Raw genomic sequence first — 17,556 nt, 5'->3', positions numbered from 1 at the left:
AGAACATGACACCAGAGGAGGCATGGTCAGGAAACAAGCCAAGTGTGAAGCACTTTAGGGTGTTTGGCTCAATTTGCTATAAGCATGTCCCTGATAATAAGAGGAAGAAGTTGGATGATAAGGGTGAAAGATTGATTCTCCTAGGATATCATTCAACAGGTGCTTATAAGGTGTTTGACCCTGCAACTGGTAGCAGTTCATTTAGTAGAGACTTGAGGTTTGATGAGTCTCAACAATGGGATTGGAGCTCTGATACCACTGTTAGAACCAGAAGGTTCTCTAGAGAGAGAGAGAGAGAAAAAAAACTAGAAAGAGATAAGTCTTGAGAGAAAAATGATTAATTGTTTATTAATTGCTCTCTCAAACTCAGTTACATTGTGTACTATATATAGCACTCATTAACTATACACTAGTTAATCCTCCTGAGCCTAACTAACTATATGAATTACACTTGCTTCAACATTACTATTATTAAGAAAAAAACAGCTGAGATGTTGATGTAAAAATTGACTATTTATTGAATAGATAATACTAATTTCGTGTAACTAACTATTAGGTTAAACTTACATAATTTCTTACACAACTATATGCCTATCATCGGTAGTCGCCAGATTGCATTGGCTAAATATCAACGTGTTTGGTTATTGATGGAGAAAAGATGAAGAAAAAAATACTTACTTTTTTCTTAACGATGAGAGGATCGGAGAACGAAACTTGATTGTGAATTGAGATGTTCAATGCACAAGAGATTGGTAGAACTGCTTGCAAACGATCGAACAGGGTAGAAGAATATGTGTTGTTTATGGGTGGAAGAGAAATATGTAGTTCTCCTCACGCTCAAAAAAAAATGTAGTTCTCCTCTCTCAATAAATGAAAAGAATGAAGTGTTGTGTCTTTAGAAAGAAAACATATGAGGGTATTTATAGGATCAGTGTTAGGGGACTTAGAAAAGCTTTACGCGGTTTTTTATTTTGTTACCTAATATGTGTTTACGAGATTATGGGGAGACAAATCTTAAGAATACTAATTTGTATGTATGACAGATATTATGGAAGAAAAAGGAGAAACTTTCGGGAGAAGTTAGATTAAAAGGAATTAAAATTTTAGATGTGGGAAAAGTATTTTTGGTAAATTTTTTGAAGGGATATGATGGATCTAAAGGGATCCCCTTTATTCAAATTATATATTCAGACTATTTTCCAAATGTAATAAAAAAAATCAATCATCAATATCAATCAATCAATATCAATATCAATCAATATCAATCAATCAATATCAATATCAATCAATATCAATATCAATATCAATCAATATCAATATCAATATCAATATCAATATCAATCAATATCAATCAATATATATTAGAAAAGAAGAACTTTCATAGTGACGTGTCAGCACCAGATTAATTCTTAGTGACGTGTCAGCACCAGATTAATTCTCATAAAAAATATTCCACGTGTCAATTTGTTAGAGGATATAATTTTCAATTGATATATGTTTTAATTTTATATATTCTAACCTAATTAATTGATATTATTTTAGAAGATATAATTTTCCATTGATATATGTTTTAATTTTATATATTCTAAAATAATTGATTGATATTATTTTAAAAGATAAGATTTGGTCTTTTAATTTATTTTAAATTTATTTTTAGAATATATTGATTAATTTTTATTGAATTTTCGAATTTTTTATTAATTCGGGATTTTATGAGTTTTTATTGTGATTTGCTAGATTTTGTTAGTTTTTATCTATCTTTATTTAATACCATTTTTAATATTAGATTTGATTGAGATTTATGTTGTTTATTTCTTAATTTTATTTTAATTTATCTTATTATTTATTTATTTTATTTTAAATCCAGTAAATACTATATTTTATTTTAGATTTACTTTTAGAGTATATTAATTAAATTTTCTTAAATTTTCGGATTTTTAATTAATTCAGGATTTTATGAGTTTTTATTGTGATTTTCTAGACTTGGTAGTTTTTATCTATCTTTATTTATTACCTTTTTAAATTTTAGATTTGATTAGGATTTAGGTTGTTTATTACTTAATTTTATCTTATTATTTATTTAATTTTACTCCCTGGAAATATTTTATTTTATTTTACATTTATTTATAGAGTATAATAATTAATTTTTATTGAATTTTCGGATTTATTATTCATGCAGGATTTTATGAGTTTTTATTGTGATTTGCTAGATTTTGATAGTTTTTATCTATCCTTATTTATTATTTATTTAATTTTAATTTCATGAAATATTTTATTTTATTTTTGAGTTACTTTTAGAGTATAAATGAATTTTTATGGTATTTTTATTGAATTTTCATATTTTTATTTAATTCAGGATTTTATGAGTTTTTTATTGTGATTTGCTAGATTTTGGTAGTTTTTATCTATCTTTATTTAGTACCTTTTTAAAGTTTAGATTTGATTAGGATTTAGGTTGTTTATTTCTTGATTTTATCTTAATTTATCTTATTATTTATTTAATGCTAATTCTAAGAAAATGGAGTTGATTTGGTGCTGAGGGTCCACAAAGCTACCATGGACACGCAGAGATTTGATAGCTGCTATTCCTACCTCTGCCACATGTCGCGATCAAGACAGAGGTATGTCGTAAGATGATGTTACGTGAAGAAGAGTTTATCATGTTGTGATTGATGGTTTGTGCCATTTCAGTTTATCCTTTGTTCGTAATTCAATCCTGAATTCTTAAATTTCACATATTTTGTGTGTTTTGATCCAAAAGTTTACAAATTTTTGCATAGCGAATCATTGTTGAAGACGTAATATTTTGATTCTGATGTAATGTTTTTTCTATTGTTCTTCTTCCGCTTTTGTATTTTTTAAACCAGATTTTAGTATAGTTTGTAGAAATCCATGCGTGTGAAGTCATTCTAAACCAGATTTTGGTATAATTTATAGAAATTTACGAAACTTAGGATAGCCTGAATTTATATTCATTTCTCAAATTTTGCACGTTATTATTCATCATGTTTGAGCTGTGTGTATAAGCATACTATTTGCACTGTAAGTGAATGATGCACAACTTAATAATTTTATTTTTATTTTTAATGATGCACATGTCAGTCAAATTGATGAAAGCAAATGAAGAGCTCACATTTAATCTTCATGAGTATGTTTAGCCCATTCTTAAGGTTGGTTCATGTTTTCCTCAAACTCATTAGTTTTGCATATACTCATGTTTTAGTATGCCAATTGGGTGACTTATCTTACTTTGCTCTATATATTTCCTTAAGTTCAATTTAAATTGATTGTTAGTATAAGTTTATTGGTGAAGTAACCACAATTATTTTGGGTGGGAGAATTATTTTGTTTTTTTCTCACATATATAGATAATTTGTTGGGGTGCGCACATATGAGGCAATACACCATTTTTTGTTTCTCTTGATTGAAATGTGCCTTTGATTTTTTGTTTCACAAGAGTTCCACCCCAAGATTCATAAATACACTAAATACAATTATTTCACCACAGTCCTTTCAAATTGGTGAAGGAGGGTATTTTGTTCTTCAAGACTTCATTTTGGGTTTCTGTTTCAATCTTCTTCATGAATTGATTTTGTTCTTCAACTAATTGTAATATGTCATATGCTTCAAGGATTCCTGCTTTTCTCTTCTTAATCAAAAGCAAAAGGATTGGGGAAAAGAAAATCTTCTAGGGTGCAGAATATTCACTAATTGGAAAAAAAAAATAACACGTGTCATTCTCAGATTAATTCTCATAAAAAAAAACATTTTAAAATTTTAGATTTGATTAGGATTTATGTTGTTTATTTCTTGATTTTATCTTAATTTATTTTTTGATTTATTTTTAGAGTAAAAAAATATACATTTTTAAATTTTAGATTTGATTAGGATTTAGGTGGTTTATTTCTTGATTTTATCTTAATTTATTTATTATTTATTTTTAGAGTATTAATTAATATATCCCAAACTTTTTTTTAAAAATAGTGAGTTTGAAAGCTATAGCTTAAGTTAATTTGTTAATATATTCCCAAATAATAATAATAATAATAATAATAATAATAATAATAATAATAATAACATATGTGTGCGGATATGGGCCGGTTGGGTACTATAGTGCCCATACCCGCACCCATACCCACTATTTTTAATTTGCGGGTAATTATCTATACTCAACTTCATACTCATTTAGCGGTTTTTTACCCTACCCATAGTAGGTATTTTTTGCGGGTACCCTATGATTTTGAGACCCATTGTCATCCATAGATTTAGATTTTGGCAAAGATTGATAGCTTCATGTAATGACATTGAATTGTCTAAAGGTGGAGAGCTTCGAGTTGCTACCCACGTGAGTATGGAGACGGGTACATGTAATTTTTAAAAACGCGGGTATGGAGATGTTACTATAGTACCTACCCATTGTCATCCCTACATAGTTGGAATAAACACAATAATGTTATACTTTATGATATATCTTACACAATCATGATTTGTGCTACTATCACATTAATTTTTTTTTAAGATTAATATGTTGATAATTCCTTATATCTATGATTTCTGTTATCGTCTTCATATTTACGAAGAATGTGAAACGAGTTCCTCTTGGTCTCAATCGGGCTTAGAAGAGAAGTCTTTATCTCCACTTTACTCATCAATTCTGACTTTTCTATTTCATTCGTTGTTTAATATATTTTTAATAATCAAAGTATTAATTAATGTATCAAATACAATATGCATATTTCCCGTGCAACGCGCGGGTAAAAAACACTAGTATATTAGAAAAGAAGAACTTTCATAGTGACGTGTCAGCACCAGATTAATTCTTAGTGACGTGTCAGCACCAGATTAATTCTCATAAAAATTATTCCATGTGTCAATTTTCAATTGATATATGTTTTAATTTTATATATTCTAAAATAATTGATTGATATTATTTTAAAAGATAAGATTTGGTCTTTTAATTTATTTTTAGAATATATTGATTAATTTTTATTGAATTTTCGAATTTTTTATTAATTCGGGATTTTATGAGTTTTTATTGTGATTTGCTAGATTTTGTTAGTTTTTATCTATCTTTATTTAATACCTTTTTTAATATTAGATTTGATTGAGATTTAGGTTGTTTATTTCTTAATTTTATTTTAATTTATCTTATTATTTATTTTATTTTAAATCCAGGAAATACTTTATTTTATTTTAGATTCACTTTTAGAGTATATTAATTAAATTTTCTTAAATTTTCGGATTTTTAATTAATTCAGTATTTTATGAGTTTTTATTGTGATTTGCTAGACTTGGTAGTTTTTATCTATCTTTATTTAGTACCTTTTTAAATTTTAGATTTGATTAGGATTTAAGTTGTTTATTTCTTAATTTTATCTTATTATTTATTTAATTTTACTTACAGGAAATATTTTATTTTATTTTACATTTATTTATAGAGTATAATAATTAATTTTAATTGAATTTTTCGGATTTTTAATTAATGCAGAATTTTATGAGTTTTTATTGTGATTTGCTAGATTTTGATAGTTTTTATCTATCATTATTTATTATTTATTTAATTTTAATTTCATGAAATATTTAATTTTATTTTTGAGTTATTTTTAGAGTATAAATGAATTTTTATGGTATTTTTATTGAATTTTCATATTTTTATTTAATTCGAGATTTTATGAGTTTTTTTATTGTGATTTACTAGATTTTGGTAGTTTTTATCTATCTTTATTTAGTACATTTTTAAAGTTTAGATTTGATTAGGATTTAGGTTGTTTATTTCTTGATTTTATCTTAATTTATCTTATTATTTATTTAATGCTAATTCTAAGAAAAGAGAGTTGATTTGGTGCTGAGGGTCCACAAAGCTACCATGGACACGCAGAGATTTGATAGCTGTTATTTCTACCTCTGCCACATGTCGCGATCAGGACAGAGGTATGTCGTAAGATGATGTTACGTGAAGAAGAGTTTATCATGTTGTGCTTGATGGTTTGTGTCATTTCAGTTTATCCTTTGTTCGTAATTCAATCCTGGATTCTTAAATTTCACATATTTTGTGTGTTTTGATCCAAAAGTTTACAAATTTTTGCATAGACCCTTTAACGAATCATTGTTGAAGATGTAATGTTTTGATTCTGATGTAATGTTTTTTCTATTGTTCTTCTTCCGCTTTTGTATTTTTTTAAACCAGATTTTAGTATAGTTTGTAGAAATCCATGCGTGTGAAGCCATTCTAAACCAGACTTTGGTATAATTTATAGAAATTAACGAAACTTAGGATAGCCTGAATTTATATTCATTTCTCAAATTTTGTCTGTTTTTATTCATCATGTTTGAGTTGTGTGTATAAGCATACTATTTGCATTGTATGTGAATGATGCACAACTTACTATTTTTTTTAATGATGCACAGGTCAGTCAAATTGATGAAAGCATATGAAGAGCTCACATTTACTCTTCATGAGTATGTTTAGCCCATTCTTAAGGTTGGTTCATGCTTTCCTCAAACTCATTAGTTTTGCATATACTCATGTTTTAGTATGCCAATTGGGTGACTTATCTTACTTTGCTCTATATATTTCCTTAAGTTCAATTTAAATTGATTGTTAGTATAAGTTTATTGGTGAAGTAACCACAATTATTTTGGGTGGGAGAATTATTTTGTTTTTTCCTCACATATATAGATAATTTGTTGGGGTGCGCACATATGGGGCAATACACCATTTTTTGTTTCTCTTGACTGAAATGTGTCTTTGATTTTTTGTTTCACAAGGGTTCCACCCCAAGATTCACAAATACACCAAATACAATTATTTCACCACAGTCCTTTCAAATTGGTGAAGGAGGGCATTTTGTTCTTCAAGACTTCATTTTGGGTTTCTATTTCAATCTTCTTCATGAATTGATTTTGTTCTTCAACTAATTGTAAGATGTCATATGCTTCAAGGATTCCTGCTTTTCTCTTCTTAATCAAAAGCAAAAGGATTGAGGAAAATAAAATCTTCTAGGGTGCAGAATATTCACTAATTGGAAAGAAAAAAATAACACGTGTCATTCTCAGATTAATTCTCATAAAAAAATACATTTTATAATTTTAGATTTGATTAGGTTTTATGTTGTTTATTTCTTGATTTTATCTTAATTTATTTTTGATTTATTTTTAGAGTAAAAAAATATACATTTTTAAATTTTAGATTTGATTAGGATTTAGGTGGTTTATTTCTTGATTTTATCTTAATTTATTTATTATTTATTTTTAGAGTATTAATTAATATATCCCAAACTTTTTTTTAAAAAGAGTGAGTTTGAAAGCTATAGCTTAAGTTAATTTTTTAATATATTCCCAAATAATAATAATAATAATAATAATAATAATAATAATAATAATAATGATAACATATGTGTGCGGATATGGGCCGGTTGGGTACTATAGTGCCCATACCTGCACCCATACCCACTATTTTTTGCGGGTAATTATCTATACTCAACCTCATACTCATTTAGCGGTTTTTTACCCTACCCATAGTGGATATTTTTTGCGGGTACCCTATGATTTTGAGACTCATTGTCATCCATAGATTTAGATTTTGACAAAGATGGATAGCTTCATGTAATGACATTGAATTGTCTAATGGTGGAGAGCTTCGAGTTGCTACCCACGTGAATATGGACACGGGTACCTGTGATTTTTAAAAACGCGGGTATGGAGATGGTACTATAGTACCTACCCATTGTCATCCCTACTTAGTTGGAATAAACACAATAATGTTATACTTTATGAAATATCTTACACAATCCTGATTTGTGCTACCATCACATTAATTTTTTTAAAGATTAATATGTTGATAATTCCTTATATCTATGATTTGTGTTATCGTCTTCATATTTATGAAGAATGTGAAACGAGTTCCTCTTGGTCTCAATTTGGCTTAGAAGAGAAATTTTTATGTTAACTTTACTCATCAATTCTGACTTTTCTATTTCATTCGTTGCTTAATATATTTTTAATAATCAAAGTATTAATTAATGTATCAAATACAATAGACATATTTTCCGTGCAACGCGCGGGTAAAAAACACTAGTTATATATTCAAATTATTATTATTGGTGTTAGGATTTTATCTTGTGTGTATAGGCATGACTGGCACTGCAAATTCATGCTGAAAATCCTTTTACTCATTCTCACTTTCTATCTACCTGTCATCCTAAATTCTAATTCTAGCTTTCCATTGGTTCACTCTTACAATTGTACTTTTCTCCATTTTAATTTTTATATTTTTGTTTTTTAGTTACTAGTATAGATAGATCCGTGTAGACAATATTGATAGTGAATTAGTGATGGGATGATCCCTCTTTTGGCTTGAATTCAGCTTAGAAAAGAATCATGATCTATATATAAGTAATTCTCCACCAGTAGTATAATAAGATATGGATTCTATTCAACAAAATCAATTTTTTTTCATGTTTGAAATAAATACTCAAAGTCGTGTTGTCAAACAACATTTACGACTTAATGATCCCAAAAACCACAAAATTAACATAGAAACTAAACCTATGGGACTTCCGAGCAGAAAGAATTTTGTCACCATTTTTACACTACACTTCTAATCTTCTATCAACATAACTCATCCTACTCGATTAGAGTTGCAAAATGTGTGGCTATATATATATATTTCGTCAAAGGATACTGAATATCATTAATTGGAAGGGGAAACCCTTACAAAGAGACAAAGGGGACAAGCCCCACACAAGGACCATTAAGAGCAATTACAACACATTAAGGAAATTAAGAACAATTGCTAGCCCAAGTGGAAACAAGAATACCCAAGGCATAAGAACTAAACCCAAGAGGGGGAAGCATAGAGTGTATCGCCTAGACTCTTCTGACCCAAACCATTCCAATTCTTGTAGCGGCAGCTTTAGCTAGGTTGTGGGCATGGTCGTTCCCCTCCCTCGGTGTCCATCGAATTCCCAAGCAATCAACCATGTTGATGTTGTGCATGCGTTGAATGTCCCATAGAATTGGAGCAAGCTCCCACTATGACCGCCTATCCTGGATCATATTGACTAAGCCCTGGTTGTCTGATTCAATGATGACCCTCTCCATGTTCAAATTGTGAGCCATGATTAGTGCCTCCCTAACGGCCAGAGCTTCAGCTGCTATCGGTGAGGTTGCAATAATCCTCTTCGTGTGAGTAAGCACTATATTACCTGTCTCATCCCGAGTCACCACTGCTATAGCACCATGCTTTGTTTGTTGTTTGAAGGCGGCATCGACATTAAGCTTCAGTTGCCCTGGGCATGGAGGGGACCACCGTGTACCTTCCTATCGATTAGCTCTGATAAGTGGAGGGGCGATGACTACGTTGGCTTCGGAGGGCTCACTCAGGACAAGATTGATTTTTGTGAGGGTGGCAATAGGGTCAGGGGAGAGTCTGTTGAAAATACACTCATTGCGCTCTTTCCAGACTTTCCAGATTGTGTGGGCTAAGGAGCAGAGGCCATTGGTGAGGGGCTCTCCAAGTTGGGTCAAGCGCGTAACCATGGAAAAAAACCATTGATCAAAAGTTTGGTTATTTGTTCCAGTCGTATCAACCTGTATTTGGATCACAAATGTGTGGCTATATTAGTGAAACAAAGTTCACTTTTTAAATTTTTAGGATTTTTGATGTTATTGGGTTTCTTTTCTGACAAGCCCAACACTTTCACAATGATTTTTTTTTGGTAGAGGAACACTATCACGATGTTCAACCCATGTACTTTTTTTTTGTCAATAATGTTTGGAATTAAAACCCGAAGGATTGCCAAACGGCACTTACAACATGTGAGATTATATCTCAGGGAGTGCTATTAGCAATGTACAAAAACATAAGACCATGAAGATCAAACATGCACGCTCTGTTGAATCAATCAGCATAAGTCATGAAGTAAAAACCCTTAAGGTCATACAAAAGCTCCTAATCACCCTAAATTAACATAAAGCTAAAAGGCTTCTGAGCAGAGAAAATAAATCCGTTTTTAACCAGTGCTCCCTGAGAAACAACACCATCGACTCTGTCGGGGTTGCAAAAGTGCTGTTATCCGAGAAGCCTAACATGAGAGACTTCAACAGCATCCATAGGGGCCAAACTAGCTATCTGAAAACAGGGGAGAAGAGCAAACTTTTGCAGATCCCAAACATAACAGCAATAAGAGCTGCAGGGACAGTGGAAGCGGCAGGGCAGAAAAGGATGGAGGTGACAACGGCGGTGCAATCCGGCCAAGGTCGCAAGGGGATCGGCAGCAGGACAGAGGAAGGCGGCGGTGGAGGTTGGAGGTTGGGACAAAGGCAGGATCTGGTGATGAAGATCAGCTGATTACTCAATGAAATTGACTATTAAATTTGCATATTGACCAAAAACATTTTGCATGTTGATCGTCAACAAAAAACAAATCGCAGTCTGGACCAATTATTATTTTTGCATGTTGACAAAACAAAAACAATTTTTGTAATTCGTGCAAAAAAATAAGGAGGCTATCGTTCACTTGTTAACGTCAAATGACATCCTTAATTTTATAAGAAACTTTAAAATCAAACCTCTGACGATTAATTACAAGCAGTGGCGGATCTAGGACCCGGGGTCAGGGGGTTCAAATTTTTTAAATGAACACATCGGTAAAAATATAATTAAAAAAACTTTAACATGTTTTATACATCAGAAATTATACAAGTCATAGTTGTGCAAATAGGTGAATTTTTTATGCAAATAGGTGCAAAACTTGGTTTACTAGTATAATTTAAAATTTTCAGGGGGTTCAAAAAAATATTATATAGGGTAAATAATTATTATAGCTAGGGGGGTTATGTGCAATTTTTTTTTCCAGGGGGTTCAATTGAACCCCCTCACTCTAAGCTACATCCGCCACTGATTACAAGTATAAAGTCTTTACCTAGTACGTACACTTAAAGTTCAGGTTATGATCTTTAATTTCTCACATTTCATGCGGATATAGTTATTGAACCATCGTTTTTTTATAAGCAATATGAAGATATAATATTGAATGAAGTATAAGGGATATTTTAACCCAATATAAATAATGAATCATCGTAAAACACCATCAATACCTAGCCGGGTGCAACAAAACATGTTTTCTGGTATTTTTTTTTTTCAAATTTTCCTCTTCGTAACTATTAAAAATTGTCACAAAAATGAGTGTTATGACATTTTTAGTGGTTCATGTATTTTCCCTGATTCATTCTCACATAATTAATTAATAAGGCTACCTTACCTATCTACCTACGAATTAAAGGGCTATTAAATGAATATACATAATTCTCAAAGCTTGCTTGCACTCCACAAGATAAGATCGGTTGTAAAGGGAAAAAAATGCTTAATCCATCAAAATTCCAAAGCTTTAATTCATAGAAATAGAAATAATCCCATAATCACATCCATAACGACGCAACACCGACTTGTTATTGTTATATTCTACTCTTCATTGCTTCTTTGGCATAATCTACGAAGGGCTAGTTTGTTGTTTTCGCCATTACTAGTTTTTCAATTTTCATACTAAATATATATGCTCTAATTTATTGACCGTATCAAAAGTCAATACACGTAACCTATGCGTGCACCACGTTGATTACTATTCATTACTAACCTCTTATAAGTCATGATTGTGTGAAAGGGCTCTGCCCATAGTATTTTGTGTGCTGCTATCATAATTTGTATTTGCTGGAGTTTTCTTTTTGACATATAGACCACCACAAGTCGCATTTTTATGTTTATTTTTTAAATTTTACATTTTGTGACCGTGTAAAACTGTTACAAAAGTGAGTGACTCGACAATGATGAATGTGAATCAATGCCCCAAATGTATGCCGCATGCATGTTGAATTTTCTAATTCTTATTTGCAGAAGTTGGTGTGATTATATACTTTGTAAGAAAGAAAAAAAAAAGAGGTTGTCTAGCTGAACAGGATGAGGCTTAAGGATGCTAGCTAGCTAACTGACAAGACAAAGCAAAGACTTAATTAAGATGTGGACATTTTAACGATTAGTTAGATCACCTGGTTGCTTGGTGGAGACATATGGAGGTTGTATTAATTCAATGTTATTTATGTTCAATTCAAACGAGAAATCATCAAATTGATGGTGAATGATGGAACTAAACGCGTTATATTAACAGGACTTTGGTAAAAGTTATTGTCTATTATTGGAAATTTGGTAGAGCTTCTGGGTGTTGGCCACATACTACTATTTTCATTGAGTATTGCTACATAGCACGATGAGGATCAAGATATATGAAAATTAAACATGATTGATTAGTTTTCCAAACAGATGTAAGATGATTTTTTAGAAAAAAGAAACTAAAACAAAACAATTAAAGGAAGATGAACGGGTGTTAATGTTATGCATTCATCTCTACTCATACACATGTCAAGTAAATGAAGAAGGTGACCAAGCTTAAACACTTATATATTTAGGGTTTTAGGTCTAGCTGCAGCCTTCGTTTTAGTATATCAAGCGAACATGCTTTATTATACTGATCTTTTTCCTTTTATGTAGAAAAAGTAAAACCCTAAACACGATTACTCTTAAAATTTGAGCTTTACAAAAATGCGGTCCAAATGTACATATACGCTATAGAATAGTACGTCGCTTGCCCAACAAAGGTCAAATTGCTCTCAAAATAAAAGTATATATCACTCGCTACACGAGAAAATAATCACCAACCAAAGAAAGCTTTGGCTTGGTATGAAGGGGTTGCCTCCCCCCTGTAGAATAGGTAAAACCCTAAACACGATTACTCTTAAGATTTGAGCTTTACAAAAATGCGGTCCAAATGTACATATACGCTATAGAATAGTACGTCACTTGCCCAACAAAGGTCAAGTTGCTCTCAAAATAAAAGTATATATCACTCGCTACATGAGAAAATAATCACCAACCAAAGAAAGCTTTGGCTTGGTATGAAGGGGTTGCCTCCCCACCCCTATAGAATAGTACGTCGCTTGCCAACAAAGGTCAAGTTGCTCTCAAAATAAAAGTATATATCACTCGTTACACGAGAAAATAATCACCAAGCTTTGGCTTGGTATGAAGGGGTTGCCCCCCGCCCCCCAAGAGAATCCTCGCATGGCCCTCATGTGTCTGGGGTGTTACTCGCCACTGATGAGCTTGGAATTGCCTCTCCTTAACACTACAATCTTATACCAAAACTATATGCATTAATTTTGTTTTGATTAAATGTTTAGTAGAGTATTTGATAGCATGAAAGTAATAATTACCTTAATTAATTTGAACGACTCATTAAAATTTGCGAGACAACGACATGAATATATACATGTTTAAGGATTCATTAAAATTTGCGAGACAACGATATGAACATATACATGTTTAAGGATTTTTTTTCACACCAGTATTTTGATGAGAGAAAATAAAGAGAGGTGTGAAAGTAATTTTGAAAAAGAGAAAAAAAATTGAAAGAAATTGGAAAAGTGCGTGAAAAGTGATTGTGAATGAATCATGATCATGCGGTCTAGAATACCATGTAATTAAGGTACTTGCAGTGCTGCAATTGTTCTGTCTGGAATTACAAATCATCATGGTGTTATGTTAGTGTACAATTAATATGCGGTTGTCATTTTCTGGTGAACTATATATAGGATGTGAACTATATATTATATAGGATATATATAGTTCGTAAACATTTACGTCACAGTCGAATGACGAATTTATAACAAGTCACCAAAAAAAAGATGGTTGCTAGTATGCATGTGTTTGGTGTGGCTAAGTTAGCGGCAATTAATATGATAGGATGAGCACATGATTAATGTTATAATCACCGATAATGCTGGTCAAATTGGCTAATCCGATGCATCTCAGAACATCATACACAAAATCTATTAAAGGTGAGACCAACAAGAAGCTAGATTGAGTGGGATACCTGTTTTTTTTTTTTCTCAGACTGAAGAAACAGATGGAAGTCAGTAAATCATGGTTAATCAAAGATAAAATTACCGGGAGGAATCTCCTCAATCTAAACTGAATTACAAATAAATAAAAGCATATTCCTAACTAGGGAATTGGGGTACCGTTGCCACCTCGATCTGCGGACAAATGAGACATTCATAACATTAAAACTAAGAGCGAGTTCGCAACAATCGCGAATAACTGAGAAAAAATGAGATCTACCAATTGTAGTTTGCACCCAGGGTTAAAAATTTGCTAACAATTCATCTCAAAACACAACCACCTAAAACCTAAATATGTAGCCAAGGACACAATATAATTCATCTCAAACACAAAGCATTCGCTAACACTGGTGAAAGGACATTAAATGAGGAAGCCGTGGATGCAACTAAAACCTCACCTTCATGATCCCTTGCTATGAAACCAAAGCCCGCAATATGCATATCAGTCATTGAGGCATCAAAATTGATCTTAACGATCCCCTTTGATGGAGGACTCTAGGAAGATGGAAGATGCAAGCTCTCCCTCGCTGAGGCTCGCAAATATGGAGGACACAAAAGACTATGAGCTCGCCGCAGCAACACCAATATAAATCAGTAAGAATCCACGCTTGGTAAGGAATCGTCTAAATTACCTTATATTATAGGGTTAATCCTCTAATTAGTCCCTGTGTTTGTCTGGCCGTCTGAAATTAGTCCCTCCCGTAAAATCTAAGTCCTCGTGTTTGGAAAGTGTGTGGAAATTAGTCCCTCCGGCGAGGACCTGCTACACACACTTTTTCAAACACGAGGACTTAGATTTTACGGGAGGGACTAATTTCAAACGGCCACACAACCACAGGGACCAATTAGAGGATTAACCCTATATTATATAACTCCAGACTCCAGAGTATAGAATAATAGTATTATTTATTTATAAATATTCAAATAAAATATTGTGTAATTCCAACTCGATCAAAGAATAACTTCATGGAGTTAATTAGAGGTTCCATTAAAGAAAGTGGAAGTCTCAAACTAGCTAACCAATTCAATTAATCCGGTAATAAGTGGGAAAAAGAAATTTCATATGTGGAAAAAGAGTTTGGATCTAAATGACCAATGGAAAATTTAGATTGAATCATCACTTTAGCCCTAAGTAGATCAAATGATATTTAAGATAGAAAAATTTTTAGCACACTTATCTTATAGATCCATCTAAAATTATGATGATTTACCCCATTTTTCAAAGGTCAATTAGAGAACTTGTGAAAAAATGGCCCTCTTGTTATAGTTATTGGAATTTCACTGATGCTGATAATGAAAGTCAACATATTAGTCGATAAAATTGCTTTGTGCCCGTGCCAATGGGTAACACATGATTGAAAAACATGAAATTTCTCTCGACAACTAGCTTCATAATGATATAGATTTTCTTAACTCAAATGAGATTGCGTAGAAATATATCACTTACAAAAAAATATATACATATTAAATTAAGAAACTACTTCTTAGTCGCCGAATAATAGTTTAAGGTAAGAGCTGAGAACATATGAGTTAATGATGGAAATATCCAGAAGTCAATTCTTAAAGGGTATATAATTTATCTTTTCCAATGTAAAAGAAATTCATTTTATATAAAATTCAAATCTTATATATGTAATTAACAATAAATTAAGTATACAAAATGCTTATCATATCATTATTGTCACATTCTACCCGTGAAGTCACTTTCAAATTTAGACTTTAATCGGAATAATAACAGTGGAGTAAACGCAACTATTCATTTATTATAAGTCTATAGAAAATAGAAACCCACTATATATCCCTTGACTCGAGTCAATATTGGAAGAGCGGATTTTCCTTTGCGACTATATAGTTTTAGGATATGCCATTTCTTTTAATAAGTTCCATTCTCATGTAGATTGAGCATATTTGGACACACATTTATTTAAGGTTATTTACTAAAAGTTGTACTAACTAAATTTCAATAAGTACTTTTTAATTTCATCCAAAGGAATAACATGTTGATCTTCGGACTTGAATCTTCTGGCTGTGCGTTATTCTTGATACTTTTAGAGCGAACTAATATCATTTATATCTAGTCTGATCCCCTATCAGCTCAATGGGTTAATTTGGATACAAATGACACAGTGGGTGACTCTCTAGTAGTGGAGTTGCGAAGGACACACTCATGGATCCTGACTCTTTAGGTTTGTTTTTTCAGTGGGTGATGGAGATGTTCCCTTGCGGATATTATGGCCATAAAACATAGTCTATCACTTTGTTGGCATAAATGTTTAAGAAGGTTCAATGCGAGTCTGATTGTTCGAAGGTTGTTGGCCTCCGTAATGGCGATGTAGGTGCGATTCCGATTTTTAGTCCAAAGATGGTTGCAATCCTTCAACTTCTTTCACCTGGATTGAGAGGTTCGTTGATTCATGCATCTCAAAGTTTCAAAGGTGGCAGATAAATTGACAAAGAAGGTTCATGAACAACGAAGTCAGTTTTTATTTTGGGAGACCACTCATCATGATGTGTTTACTATTTTTGCTTCTAAAAGAAGAGTTCATTAGGATTTTTTTTTCTTCAATTAGTTTATCTTTTGTTAGCGACCCCATTGTGTCCATCAATTAATTCAATCAGATATTTTTTCTAATGACTTCTTCTGTTGCACAAGGTGGTGGTGAGGACGACGGATGGCCCAAGAGGAGCAAGTGCAAGGAGAGGGGGGGTGCAGGGAATGGAAAAAGGGGAGGGGTTTGCTTGACTCATACGATAACATTTTTTTGGTTAGACGAGGAGGATCAAGGGAGAAGAGAAAGAGCATAGGGTTCATAACCCTTTGTGTATAATGATTGAGGTATCCCGGGAGAAACGAAGGGAACTATGCAAACCCTAGAGGAACTTAGTGGTTGTCAAGTTACTGGGAAAGCAGATTGGACTGAACCTACTGAGGACGAGACTAGCAAGGTTGTGGCAGCCGTCTGGGGAGATGGAGGAGATTGATCTGGACTTTTACTTCTTCATTGTACAACTTGTAAACAAGGATGATTATGCTCATGTCTTCTCGGGAGGGCCATGGGTGATCATGGGGATTACCTGGTGATACAACAATGGCATATGGAGTTCATTTTGAAGGAGGGGTAGCTTAATCGAGTGGAAGTGTGTATTAGAGTCCCCCATTTTTGTGTTGGGTATTACAATGATGAAGTGCTACACGATTTAGGGGAGGCAATATGGAGATTGTTCAGGATCGACGAGAATACCTTGAAGGCTAGGGCTGGACGTTGCACGCATGAGAGGCAACAAAGAGAGCGAAGTTCGCCCGACTATGCGTGGAGGTGGATATGCGAAAGACCGTGGTCTCTATGTTCTCCCTCAATGACAAGGACTATAAGATCGAGTACGAGGGTTTGAATCTAATTTGCTCCAATTGTGGTCGTGTTGGCCATAGATTGGACGTGTGTCCACTAGGGAAGGAGATCCATGTGTAGCCTCAAGTGGAAATATCAAAGGCCCAAAGATCGTCGGAGAACACCAAAGAAAAATTTGGACCTTAAATGATAGCTCGTTGGTCCAGTGGCGGCGAAGATAATTCAACGAATGGGACAGGTAGGTCCAGGTTTT

Source organism: Lotus japonicus, chromosome 2 (genome assembly GCF_012489685.1).
Source record: "Lotus japonicus ecotype B-129 chromosome 2, LjGifu_v1.2".
NCBI lineage: Eukaryota > Viridiplantae > Streptophyta > Magnoliopsida > Fabales > Fabaceae > Lotus > Lotus japonicus.
Note: the sequence above shows the minus strand (reverse complement) of the source record.